Source organism: Panthera uncia, chromosome F2 (genome assembly GCF_023721935.1).
Source record: "Panthera uncia isolate 11264 chromosome F2, Puncia_PCG_1.0, whole genome shotgun sequence".
NCBI lineage: Eukaryota > Metazoa > Chordata > Mammalia > Carnivora > Felidae > Panthera > Panthera uncia.
The window spans coordinates 66820072-66831041 of NC_064812.1; the positions used below are offsets into that span (position 1 = coordinate 66820072).

Sequence of the window (10970 nt, forward strand, 5' to 3'; positions counted from 1 at the left end):
CATGATAAACTTTTTGCATGCAGGATACCTGAAATATTATTATATCTTACCTCATGACACAATTGAACAGTCTCAAATCAAATGTTTGTATGTGAATAATGATTATAACTATTGTTGTTATTTGCAAAACCTTAATCAGCTTATCCACATATGTACAGTCAGGTCCCCAAATGTTAATTATATAAAATCTAAAGGAAGAATAGTATCTACCTGCATCTGTGTTCCATTTCTTTAAAGGGAGATTTGGCATTTTTAGTCCTCCTTCCATGAGCCATGTTGCTACTTGCAAAGGCCAATGTTATACAGTGCTGAAGACCATGGATGGATACTGCTCATATGACACCTGAATCCAGCCATCCTGATCCATATCACAACACCTGAATATATCTGTCAACCCCTGCAAGATGATGCAGCCCTTGATGAAGTCATCAAGGGCCCCCATACTTGTATGTCACACTTGTGGACGAAGATGTCGTGAAACTGGTCAGAGGGCCCATACACTGAAAATGCTTGCTTGAGCTCCTTCTTGTCAACCATCCTAGAGTGATTCCTGTTCATAAGTGTGGAAGACATTCTGCCAGTCTGTGATGTATTTCCAGATAACAGTGAACTCGCTGAAGGTCACACCAGCCTTGTTCTCTTGGTCAAACATAGATATCATTGACCTGACAGTCACTGGATTCAGTGGAGTCCACGTGCCATTGGATAGTGCTTGCTGAAGTTCATTGTCCAGTATCATTTGGCTCCTATCTTTGTCAACCCTCTGGGAACCCTCTGGGAAAACTCTGATCTGTCAGCACTACACCTCTGGCAGGGCGGGACCGAAGGACAGCAAGGGTAGGTGGTCATGGACCCAGGCATGGTTGGGATGAGACATGGGAGAAATTTTACATATTTTAAATACTAACCCTGTATTGGACATATCATTTGAAGGCAAATGCCTTCTCCCATTCAGTAAGTTGCCTTTTTGTTTTGTTGATGGTTTCCTCTGCTGTGCAGAAGCTTTTTTACTTTAATGTAGTCCCGATAGTTTATTTTTGCTTTTGCTTCCCTTGCTTCAGGAGACATGTCTAGAAAAATGTTGCCACTGCCAATGTCAGAGAAATTACTGCCTGTGCTCTCTTCTAGGATTTTTATGGTTTTAGGTCTCACATTTAGGTATTTGATCCATTTTGAGTTTATTTTTGTGTATAGTATAAGAAAGTAGTCCACTTTAATTCTTTTGCATGTAGCTGTCCAGTTTTCCCAACACCATTTGTTGAAGAGACTGCCTTTTTCCCATTACATATTCTTGCCTCCTTTATCAAAGATTGACCATAAAATCGTGGGTTTATTTCTGGGCTCCCAATTCTGTTCCGTTGATCTATGATACATATTTTTGTGCCAGTATCATTCTATTTTGATTACTACAACTTTGAAGTATATCTTGAGATCTGAGATTATGATAACTCCAGTTCTGTTCTTCTTTTTTCCTTTTTTTTTTTAAAGACACGTGTACTTATTAAGTGCTTCAGCTTGTCACATTCTTTTTTAAAAAAATGTTTATTTCTTTTTGAGAGAGAGAAAGAGTGCATGCTCACAAGTGGGGGAGGCGTAGAGAGAGAGGGAGACACAGAATCCGAAGCAGGCTCAGGCTCCAAGCTGTCAGCACAGGGCCTGGCACCGGGCTTGAACTCAACAAACTGTGAGATCACGACCCAAGCTGAAGTCAGACACTTAAACTACTGAGCGACCCAGGCCCCTTGTTCTTTTTCAAGGTTGCTTTGATTATTTGGGGTCTTTGTGGTTCCACACAAATTTTAGGATTATTTGTTCTAGCTCTATGAAAGCTGCTGTTGGTATTTTGACAGGGATCACATTAAATCTGTAGATTTCTTTGGTTAGTAGGGACATTTTAACAATATTTGTTCTCTCAATTCATGAGCATGGGGTATCTTTCTATTTATTTGGGTCCTCTTCAATTTCTTTCATTAATGTTTTATGGTTTTCAAAGTTTGGGTTTTTCATCTCCTTGGTTAAGTTTATTTCCGGGTATTTTCAGTGCAATTGTAAATGGGATTATTTTCTTTTTTTTTAGGTTTATTTGTTTATTTTGAGAGAGAGAGTGAGAAGAGGCAGAAGGGGAGGGAAAGGGAATCCCAAGCAGGCTCCATGCTATCAGTGCACATCCCGACACAGGGCTCTATCTTACAAACAATGAGATTATGATCTGAGCCAAAATCAAGAGTTGGACGCTTAACCACCTGAGTCACCCAAGCACCCCAGGGTTATTTTCTTAATTTCTCTTTTTGCTACTTCAGTATTAGTATATAGAAATGCAACAATTTTTGTGTATTGATTTTGTATCCTGCAACCTTACTGAATTCATTTATCAGTTCTACCAGTTTTTTGGTGGGGTCTTTAGGGTTTTCTATATATAGCATCATGTCATCTGCAGATAGTGACAATTTTACTTCTCTCTTACCAGTTAGGATGTCTTTTATTTCTTTTTCTTGTCTGCTGTGGGTAGAACTTCTAGTACTATGTTGAGTAACAGTAGTGAGAGTAGACATCCTTGTCTGGTTCCTGATCTCTCTTATAGTTGATCTATTTCCTCTGATTTTTCTTTTTTTAAATTATTTATTTATTTTGAGGGGGGAGAGGGGCAGAGAAAGAGGGAGACAGAATCCCAAGCAGACTCTGCACAATGAGCATGCAGAGTGCAATGTGGGGCTCAAACTCAAGAAACTAAGATCATGACTTGAGCCCAAATCAAGAGTTGGACGCTTAACTAACTGAGCCATACAGGCACCCCTGCTTTTTGTTTTTAAAATCTTTTCTCTGCTTCTCGTATTCGCATGTCCTCAGTTTCTTCTTTCTTACTGGTAGTGTTCCTATTCATAGCTAACAACAAACCTCACCAATTTTTATCAATTTTTGTTTTGTTCATCTGTTTATGTGTTTATTATTTCTACTGGCACATACTATAATTTTTATGATTATGATTATTACTGAAGTATGTGGTTAAATTTGACCATATACTGGTTATTAAAGTTAAAATTATTTGGAGAATTAGTATGAACCATATGGTGATGATGGCTTCCTCCACTGAGAGTGTCATGGGTAGAACTATGTCCACCAAAAGTTAACATGCTGAAATTCTAACCCTCCATACTTAAGAATGTTAACTTACTTGGAAATAGGGTTATTGCAGATGTCATTAGTTAAGATGAGGTCATCTGGAATAGGATGGACCCCTAATACAATGTGACTGATGCCCTTAAAAGAGAAATTTGGATATAGATATGCACATAGGGGGAATGTCATGAAACGAGTGGAGTTGTGTTATCACAATCAAGAAAGTACCAGAAGCTAGGAGAGAGGCCTTCCCTAGAACTTTCAGAGAGAGCATGACTCTGTCAACACCTTGATCTCAGAACTCTGGCTTCACAAAGTATGAGACAGCAAGTTTCTATTGTTTAAGTCACCTAGTTTGTGGCAGCTAGTTTGACCTCATTGTGGCAGCTTCAGGATAAGAAAGTGTACTGCTTGCACTCTGGGTGGGGATAAAGAAACCCATGCCTTTGGCTGATGAGTATACCTTAGGCTTAGGAGCTGGTCCTCACAGGGTCATTTAGAATCTCTCTAGTGCTCCTCAACCACCTGGTAGATGGAGACAGTTCTTGACTCAGTGGTCAAAAACAATAGAGTTCAAGGGCAGCATAGAGTTCCCAATCTATGGGAAGACCCTTCAACTCTAGATTTAGCACTGATTTTCTGTTCTATGTACTGTCATATTTTACATATCTGTGTTTACAAACTCAGGGCATTGGTGAGTGACTCTTTCCCCTTCACTACTCAGTCTGAGTTAAAATATGCTTTCACAAAGATGCCTGGATACATTTATAGTTTAGTGAGCCAAATAGCTTTGTTTTCTAAAGGTAGGTCAACTGAAAGAAGAGTTCAATACACTCTTTCCAGCCAATTAAATATTTTTGAAAATAGCTCTTTAGTTAGGCAGTTTAACCTAAATTTTCAGAGAAATAGTGAGTAAGCTTAAAAGCAGATTAATAAAGCAAATAAACCATTCATTATAATTAAAGACTTTATTGATTGAAACTTGACTTATATTGTTAACTTAATTCTAGATTTTATTGTGGCTTGAGCAGAATGTTTTCTCAAATTGTTCTGACTTTCCCTAGTCATCAGGCTAACTTCTAGACTGCTTTTTTCCACCTTGCATGCATCATCCATATTCAATCATAAATGTCTATTTATATAATTCTTAATACCAGATCTTGAATTAAAAGCAAAAATAATGGTGATTGTTTATATGTATAGAATGCCTTCCAGTACACAAGGCACTTTATATAACAGAAGCTTTCCTAAACCACTTTCACATATACAGTCTACTAGATGAAGAAAACTTTTCATTTATTTCTGGGCACACTGAGGACCAGGGACTAGTAGGCCCCTTGTCAGCAACCTGGTCACCTTTGTGCCCCACAGTGGAGGAATTTGTACCAAGTTCTCTGTGCCCTCAAAACTGTTTAAGTGAGGAGTACTTGTTATTGTAATTGTATGATTTAGATAAATGTTATATAAATCAGTGACATAGGAGTGCAAAAAAGAGAATTGTGTCTATAAAATCTAAATCTTCAGAAGGACCACAAAAGACAAATCACATCAAAAATCAATCTGAGGTGTGCCCGGGTGGCTCAGTTGGTTAAGCATCCGACTTCAGTTCAGGTCATGGTCTCACAGGTCATGAGTTCGAGCCCTGCATCAGGCTCTGTGCTGACAGCTCAGAGCCTGGAGCTTGCTTTCAGATTCCGTGACTCCTGCTCTCTTTGCCCCTCCCCTGCTCACACACACTCTCTCTCTCTCAATAATAAATAAAAAACGTTAAAATTTTTTAAAAAATCAACTTGAAATTGGTTGTGGAACAGACACCATAAAAAAAATTGAGAGACAAATCTGGAAGAATTCTTCCCAGGTCGCTTTTCAAATGCTTTAAATTGTTACTTTAACTTTAAAGACACACAATAGAAATCATAGACAATACACTTTATGAATGTTTCACCAAGGAAAGAAGATTCATCTTCAATGACACAGTCAGGCTATGGTTGGCAGAATAATATTCCCACCCCTATCATCAAAGTTATCCACATCCTAATCCTCCAACCCTGTATGTTACCTCATATGGCCAAAGGGGGTCTTCCAGATGTGATTAAATTAAGGATCTTGAGATGGAGAGATTATCCTGGTTTATCCAGTTTGATCCAAGGTAACCCCAGTGGTCCTTGTAAGTGGAAGGGAGATAGTAGAGTCACAGTCTGAGAAGGAGATGTAATGAGGGAAACAGAGGCTGGAGGGGTGATTGCTGGCTTTGAAGCTGGGAAGGTACCATGAGCCAAGGAATGTGAGGGACCTCTAGAAGCTGGAGAAGGCAAGGAACAGATTCTTCCCTGAAGCCCCCATGGGAGGCTTCCCTGTAGCCCTGCAGCCCTACAGACACCTTGCTTTTAGCCCAGTGAGATCCATTTTGGACTTCTGACCTCCGGAATTAGAAGAACAATTTTTTATCCTTTTAAGCCACTGTGCTTGTGGTAACTTGTTACAGCAGCAATAAGAAATTAATTCACATAATTTTTTGAAGTTCGTTTATCCACATATGTATAATAAGTGTACATTCAAGTTTGAAATTAAAATTAAATCATTATAGTGTGTACGTATCACTTTTTAACAATTTCCAATTTACCCAACTTTTTGGTTAATTGACCAACCACAGGCTCCAATTTTTTTTTTTTTTTTGAGTGACAGGACTATTATTCTACGTGGTAACTCATTTTATCCACAGTTTTGTGAAGTCCATATCACAATTGCTTTCAAAGTTCTAGTTTTGTCTTTGTCTTTGTCTTTCTGATTGGGGTGGAGGAAGTCATTTAATTTTCTTCTTATTTTCATTTATGAAAACTGGGGGCTTGGACTTTTACACTCAAACAGTGTATGATTTAAAAACTTTCATCAAATAATCTCACTTATCTTCTCTCACCTGTTTAATTTGTAGCTGAAACCCTTGGGTTTATCTGTGCTTTAGCTCTGATTTAACTTGAAATTAAAGTCCGTGTGCTTCACAGCTGCTGGCTGCCCTTAACCAGGGACTTACAACTGAAATGTTTGAAGAACAGTGGAGTCAAGAGACCAGGATTTCAGATCTGATTGACACTAACTAGCTGGGTGTCCTTTGACAAATCTTTTAATCTCTCTGGGCCTTAGTTTTCTCATTTATAAATTATGAAGTTGGAGTCAATAATTTTTAAAGTCTTTTTTAGCTTTACAATTTTATGACTCCATAATTTAATTCTAGAAAAATTCGGCTGTAAGAAATGCTAAATTTCTCATCAAGGTGGGAAGAAAAATATTGTGGTTTGTAGGATATGCATGCATGTTCCTGTATATTCCTATGAATATCTTTTCCAAGAAGTTGAAAACATGTATTTACATTCTGTAATTTACCTAACTCCCCCCCCCCCCTAATATACAAATCTAAAAACTACAATTTAGACACAAATGCCTTTTTGTTGGAATGACCTTGTCTTAGCCATGGATACATCCTGCAAGACACAGCAAGTTCCCACTCAGTTACGGACATTGAGCTCAGTACTAGAAAAACTCCAACATGTCACATAGGAGGAATCAGACTTCAAGACAGATCCATTCTAGTATTACCTGATAAGTGCTGTCACAGAAGGTAGTACAAAATGCAGAATATGGGCAAGGGAAGAAGTGGTTAATCTCGTCTGTAGTAGTGACAAAAAAGGTTTTTGCACCTTTTTGAACAAAGGCTTTTTGACCCACAAGATGCATCCTGAAGGTTCTAAAAAATAAAAAGCAAGTTTGGGGGTTGGGAGAGTATTTCAGTCATAGAAAATAGCCTGTTCCAAATGCAGGGGTGTGAAAGGCATGGCATAATTGGAAAAAAAGGTGAAAATTTCATCATGTTTAAATAGAGAGCATGTGTGATAAAGGACTGGGAAAGTGCATAGAAGATAAGACAGAAAAAGTGCAAGCTGTTTTCTACCAAGCTAGAGGTGACTGACAAGAAATCAGCAAGTGTCTTCCTGGTGAAATGACATGATCAGGTGTTATTTATAAAGGGATAATTCTAGGGACGCCTGGTGACTTGGTCGGTTAAGTGTCTGACTTTGGCTCAGATCATGATCTCACCGTTCATGAGTTCGAGCCCTGCGTCAGGCTCTGTGCTGACAGCTCAGAGCCTGGAGCCTGCTTCAGGTTCTGTGTCTCCCTCTCTCTCTACCCCTCCCCTGCTCACACTCTGTCTCCCTCTGTCTCAAAAATAAATAGTAAACATTAAACAATTTTAAAAAAATAAAGTGATAATTCTAGCAGGTATTGGGCAGGTGCAGACTCAGTGCGGGAGGCTTTGTAGAAGGAAAGGGGAGAGGAAACTTCAAGAGATAGTGAACATTGAATTAAAGCAGTGCTAGCAGCCATTTCAGAAAAAGAAGCCATTGGCTTTTATAAACGGGTATTCTTTCCCAAAGCACTGCCCCCTACCCCAGCAAGGGCTTCCAGGTCACAGACCAAGTCTTAGTTTATTCACCAGAACGGTACCTGAAGAATATTTTACAATACAGAGCTCCTGACACAAAACACATGTATTTTAAAAACACATGTAAACAGAATTTACAAGGATCAATGGATTATAAAGTGGTTTCTTATTCCCTCTCAAGGCTATGAATACATTGTGAAATCTAGGGCAGTTAAATACTGTATTTAAATTCGGATATGGTATTTACATATGTTACTTATTCTTTTTATAAAGATATGCCCTAGCGAAATTTAATCAGCCTTTGCAAGTTTATATACTGTGTCTGTTGGAAAAATATTTTAAATTAAGCTGTTGCTTTAACCTGACTAAATTGTCCAACCGACCTTACTGGCAAAGGGATGTATTAGAATCAGGTTTCACTACGAGTGACAGAAAATTCAAATAACAATGGCTAAAACAGATAGAATTTCGTCTCCTAGATAAATAAATATGATATGTTAACACAAAACTGGGAGTAGATTCAGCAGTCATCAGAAACTGAGGCTCCTTCTATCTTACTGCTCTGCCGTCCTTAGTCCATGACGTCCACTACATGATTCAAGATAGCTGCTAGTGCTCCAAGTATCATTTTCTCCTTTACCAGTAGGAAGGAGGAAAGAATGTAGACACATGTACCTCTTTAAGGACTTCTCAGATCTCATGCGTGTAGCAAGGTTGGTGAAAAATATAATCATTATTCTAGATTGCATCGTTTTGACTAAAAGTTGGAGAGTCTATAAGGAAGATGAGACAGTATGTATTAAAAGATAACTAGCAGTCTCTGCTGGAAAGGGACACAGGACCTAGTGTGAAAACAAAGCAGGGTCAAAATTAATTGCTTTAGTAATCCAAATGATCATTTGGTGACCAGTTCCATAATTACAAAAAAAAAAAAAATTCTTGGTAGTTTGGATACAAACTGCCTAGGAGATACATTAGCTGGGAGATTGGGAACTGAATGGTTTGACTGTTCCAACTTTCTCATCTTGCTTATATATATGGCATATATTTTTCTAAAAAAATGACAGTGGGTTGGTATGGCAGTTTGTCTCCAAGATGGCTGCCATAAATTCCTTCCTTCTATATATATATACAGATGGAGAACTCTTAAATTATTTGTGTTCTTTGGGGAAAAGAGAGATGATTGGTGATTTATATTCTTTTGGTGTTAAATATTTTATATTATTACATCACCTAACACCCTTGCCAACACTCACTCACCAACCACCACCCTCTGTGGCACCCCTCCTTCTTCTAGACTGATGAACATCATGCCCTGATGCTATCCCAGGTGCCTGGTGTCACCAAGCTCTGCTCACTTCAAAGGACAATTGCTGTTCCAACACCATTTTCTTCCACTTCATACTGTTTCCCCCCCGGGGAAAAACCAAACATCTTATAAATAAATTGGCACTTCTGGATAAAGAAGTACTCGTGTTTGATTGGTCATATCTCTCTCTCTCAGGTCATGTGTAAGCTTGTGCCTAGGCTTGTGCCCACCAGAAAGGTGTTAGTGACTCAAATCAGAGACTGGGGAGGCTGGTTATGGGACATGACTTTGGAGTGTCAGGGCCTCATAGTGCCCTTAAATAGTTTTTCATGAGGTAAGGTGGGGGTCACTTTCCTGCTTGAACATAGCGCTGGCACGTATGTAACACCCTACAGATTAGGTAAGCGCTATTAGAATTTTCAAATGGGGAAGAAAAGTAAAACATTAAAATGAGAATTGTAGGTGTGGCAGTTTGTCTTCCAGATGGCTGCTGCCATCAATTCCTTCCCTCCCTGTAGGATCAAACCATCCCTTCATGGAGGGGTGGAGTCTGTTCCTCCCTCCCCATTGGATCTGGGCTGGACTTAGAGACCTGCTTGATCACTGAATGAAACCTGGAAGGTTCTACCTGGGCCTTGGGAATGCTTGCTTTTGAAAGGCTTATTAGGAGGAGAGCAGATGTAAGAAGTGTGACTGTCCTGTGACCGCCATGCTGTGAAAAGCCCAAGCTATGTGCAGAGGTCCTGGAGGAGGAGATTCTGGGTGGGGAATGAGGGACTGACTATGTGCATGAGGAAGCCTTCTTAGAAATGGATCCTCCAGACCACCCACCCCAGCTGAGACCACATGGATCAAGATAAACCATCCAGCCACACCCTTCTCACATTCCTGACCCACAAAATTGTTGAGTAAAATAAAATTAGTGTCTTAATCCCTTAAATTAATCCTTAAATCCCTTAAATCCCTAAGTGGCATAAATAGATAACTGAAAAAGTAGGTTAAAGAAAGAATATAATACGGGGAAAGAGGGATGGAAGATAAGCAAGAGGTAAAATAAGGTTGAAGGATTCAAAAGAATGTAGAAAGCTGTGAAGTCTTTGGTATGAAGCTGAATTTCAATAAACGAGAAGGCCAGGTGATAGAGAGCCGGATCCATAAAGACAAAGTAGAAGAACTGTCTAAGAAAAGCACGTTAACATAAAGAAAGACACTCCCAAAAGGAAAATAAGAATCTCAGGAAGAGGGAGAATTTGACTTGCATTGCAAAAAATCTGGTCATACCCCAGAAGAATTGTGTAAAAACCAAAAATGTGTAATATGAAAGGGAAGCTAGGAGAAAGAAAGAAAAATCTCATTGATGCCAACGTTCACATTGGATAAGTAACATCTATATATTGAAGGTGCATATGCGCTAGAAGTTGGTGGTTTATAGGTGGAGGAGACATAATTCTTGCCTTCATAGAGCTCACAAACATATTACATCAAATTTTTGTCCTAAATGACAACACAGTAACCCCTCCCATTATGAAGAAATACTGGAACCTCTAGTTGGTAGAGAATAATAACATTTCTGCATGGTTAATATGAAGCCATATCCTTAAGAAGACTGACCTATGAGGGAGCTGTAGAAAAGCCAAGCCTGGAAGCTAAATCCTGACAATTGGAATGATCCTAATACAGGGCCATGCCTTTTAGGAAACCTAAGTTAAAGTTTGTTGGTAATTGATGATGAGAGTTCAACACTGGATACTATCATAAGGAAGTTACTCAATGAGCTGAAGGGGAGCCTGGTATTACTTTTTTTAAAAAAGAGAAGAGAGGATTAAATAAGAAATACAGAAATGTATCTTGATTCTTGTATTTCTGAAGGAATACAGGGCTCTGTATATCCTGTATATATCCTCTGTATATCTTGGGCTCTATCTTAAAAACCTTAGGATATCTCTTGTCAAGAATCTCATAGTAAATATTATAGTGTATTGCTAGGAGCGCAAAAGCTACCCAGACTTACCTTCCTTCATTTAAAAACAAAATTGATTTGGATCTTCCCATTCACGGTTAAATTTACTGAAAGTGGGGTCTTTCCATTTTGCAATGTAATGGGGG

At 38.8% G+C, this 10970-nt stretch overlaps 1 pseudogene; it reads right to left on the bottom strand.

Annotated features, from left to right (window-relative positions):
• Positions 1–298: 298 nt before the first annotated feature.
• On the bottom strand, positions 299–8256 carry LOC125924257 (programmed cell death protein 6-like; annotated as a pseudogene).
• Positions 8257–10970: the final 2714 nt, after the last annotated feature.